The 3,640-nt window shown below is 32.4% G+C and overlaps 1 pseudogene; it reads left to right on the top strand.

Annotated features, from left to right (window-relative positions):
* Positions 1-252: 252 nt before the first annotated feature.
* LOC102581747 (crocetin glucosyltransferase, chloroplastic-like) lies at positions 253-1,654 on the top strand (annotated as a pseudogene).
* The last annotated feature ends 1,986 nt before the right edge of the window (positions 1,655-3,640 follow it).

A 3,640-nucleotide genomic window follows, 5' to 3' on the forward strand; every position in this document is an offset into this window, starting at 1 on the left:
TTGATATTTTTTGATCTAATAAATATTTATATAAATCTCAAAACTTAATAGTTAAGGTAGATATTTAAAGAAATATAGTAAATTTTCTAGATTTTTGTTATATCTAGAACAATCTATTTACTAGTATAAATATGTGTGACCTTAATCAGTTGTAGCCAAGCCAGTTCAAAAACGCCTTATTCATTAATAAAATTCTCCTGCCCAAAATCCTCATTCTCCTTCATGGATACTTCTCTTCTCACCACTCAAAACATGAAAAATTTGAATAATGAAAAGTCTCATGTTCTTATAGCACTATTCCCAGGCCAAGGCCAAATTAATCCATGTCTTCATTTTTCCAAACAATTAATCAATTTAGGCATTGGAGTCACTTAAACAACGAGCCTATCAACTTTTAGTAAAATAAAAAAACTCTCAAATGTTAAAGGGTTAAGCTTTGCTCCTTTCTCTGATGGCTATGATGGCAAATTCCAGTTAAGTTCAGTTGATGATTTTCATATGTTCTATTCTTCTGTAAAGTCCCGTGGGTCAAAATTCATTTTCAATTTGATCCAATCAAATGCAAAAAATGGTACCCCTTTTTCACATGTCATCTACACTATAATCATGGAATGGGTTGGTTTAGTGGCCAAAAAAATTAATATCCCATCTACATTATTTTGGATCCAACCTGCCACAGTTCTTGATATTTACTATTATAGATTCACAGACTATTCTGATTATTTCAAAGCTGTGATACTAAGGATAAAATAATAGAGTTACCAGGATTGCCACCACTTAGTCCAATTGATTTTCCTTCTTTGTGTTTGATGACGTGGAGAGTTCCAACTGGGCAGTTAAGTCTATTAAAAGGCAAATTGAAATGTTGAGTAGTGAAGAAAATCCAAGAGTTCTTGTGAACACTTTTGATGCTTTGGAATTTGATGCTTTGAGAATTCTAAAGCATGTGACTATGGTGGGAATTGGGCCTTCAATTCCTTCAACATTTCTTGATGATAATACTTTTCGAGCTGATATGATTGAGATTAGTTCGAAGAATTATATGAATTGGTTGAACTCAAAGGACAGGGGATCAGTTATCTACATAGCATTTGGAAGTTACTCTGAAATATCAAGTCAATTGATGGAGGAGATTGGTCATGGATTGCTTAAATGTGGGAGGCCATTTTTGTGGGTGATTAGGGAAGGACAAGACGGGGATAAAATGGAGGACAAGTTGAGTTGCAAAGACGAACTTGAAGAACAGGGGAAGATAGTGAGTTGGTGCTCGCAAGTGGAAGTTCTAAAACACCCTTCTGTTGGTTGTTTTTTGACTCACTGTGGATGGAATTCAACGTTAGAGAGCATAGCATCTAAGGTACCTATCGTGGCATGTCCACTATGGAATGATCAAGTTTGTAATGCAAAACTCATTCAAGATGTTTGGAAGAATGGTGTTAGAGTTAATGTTAGTGAAGGTGGTGTTGTAGAAAGAGATGAGTTCAATAGATGTATGACGATCGTGATGGGGGATGGTGAAGAAGGGGAAGAATTGAGAAGAAATGTCAAGAAATGGAATGATTTAGCTAAGGAAGCTATGAAGGAAAATGGTACATCAAGTATGAATCTCAAGGCCTTTGCTAATGAGATTTTACTTGGTCATAATGAGTACTAAATCACTCATGAATAGATGACTTCAATAAAATAGCTAGTAATCAATTAGTCTTTTTAAGAGTTTGTTCTTCATTTCAGAAAAAAAATAGTGAATTTCTTTGAAATTATTCATAATGAAATAATATACTTTGTTTCTGAAATAATTATATCAATTTCTTCCTCACTTTAAATTTTTAATTTTTTACTTTCATTGATTTCTTATCTTTTCATGTTTAATTATTTTTAGAAAATTATGTTAATTTTTTTTTAAAAAAAGCGTCCTTTAATTTTTTATTTCTTTTTTAAAATGTACACACGTGACAGACACGTGTGTACAAACATAATAAATTTATTTGGTTGAAGGTGTCACATCAGCACAAAAGGTTCACGAGTGTAAGAAAAAATTAGTTCGAGGGATAATAGGACCTAATTAAGTTAATGTGTGTCAATGAGATTTTAGCGATAGTTCGGGAGGGGTACTTATGCATTATCGAATATGTACTTATGTCATGCTTTTGTAACCCTAATTTGTTGGCACACGTTATATCTAATAATAAACATACTACTTGTTATCATTATGTTTTTTTGTTACTTATTACTCTAAAGTACTCACGCATTTCTTGTATTATTTTTTACTGAATAATAAAGTTGATTCTTGGTATAACAAAGAATTCCAGATACTTCTTAGAACTTCAAGAAAGTTTGAGTAAAATATCTTTTGATATATTTTTATTTAATAAAATGTATGTTATCTCAAAACTTAAATATTTAAGGTAGATGATTAAAGAAATATGATAATTTTTTTAGATTTTTCTATATCTAAAACCATTTACATACTAGTGTAAGTATGCGTGACCTTAATTAGTTGTAACAAAGTCAGTACAAAAAACGCTTTCTTCCTTTACAAAGTTCTCCTTCCCAAAATCATCATTCTCCTTCATGGACACCTCTCTTTTCACCGCCCAAAACATAAAAATTTACAAAATAAAAATTCTCATGTTCTTATAGCACTATTCCCAGGCCAAGGACAAATTAACCAATATCTTCAATTTTCCAAACTATCAATCAATTTAGGTATTGAAGTCACTTTAACCACAGGTCTATCAGGTTTCAATAAAAAAAGGATTAAGATTTTTCCTTTCTCTGATGGCTATGATGAAAAACCCTAATTAAGTCCAATTGATGAGTTCCACTTGCTCTATTCTTCTATAAAGTCTCATGGGTCAAAATTTATTTTCAATTTAATTCAATCAAATGCAAATAAATGTACCCCTTTTTCACATGTCATCTTCACTATTATTATGGAACGGATTGGTTTAGTGGCAAAAAAAATTCCATCTACATCATTTTGGATCAAACCTATCACAGTTTTTGATGTACTATATAGATTCACAGCTTATTCTGAATATTTCAAAAATTATGATGCTAAGGATAAAATAATAAACCAGGATTACCACCACTTGGTCCAATTGATTTTCCTTTTTATGTGTTTGATTTGAGAGTACCAATTGGGCCGTTAAGTCTATGAAAAGAAAAATTGAAATGTTGAATATTGATGAAAATCTAAAAGTTCTTGTGAACATTTTGATTCTTTGAGAATTATTGTCACGCCCCGAGCCTACACCCTGGACGTGGCCGGCACTCGAGAACCATTGTTGGCCCGAAGCGAACCCTTGGCTTGGCTCAATTCTCAGCGGAAGACTTACTCAACAATAAAAGAACTTTCAAAGTAAGGTTTTAACTCATGAATGTCTCAAAATAATAAATTTAGAAATATATAAGAACATTCAACTGGCCAAACGAAGGCAACTCGAGTCTCAAACAATGACAATGGAAATGAAAAAGACTCATGAACTACTACTGTCTATCTTTGAAGCCTCTATACTATGAGGGATGTCGGGAAAAGACCCCCGATCATCCTAACAAAACTGAAATAATAGAAATAAATAAGGGATCCTCCGAAAGCAAGGAGGCTCACCAAAGCTAACTCGAACTATTATGGTATCAA

The sequence above is a fragment of the Solanum tuberosum genome, unplaced genomic scaffold (assembly GCF_000226075.1).
Source record: "Solanum tuberosum cultivar DM 1-3 516 R44 unplaced genomic scaffold, SolTub_3.0 scf00794, whole genome shotgun sequence".
Classification (NCBI taxonomy): Eukaryota; Viridiplantae; Streptophyta; class Magnoliopsida; order Solanales; family Solanaceae; genus Solanum; species Solanum tuberosum.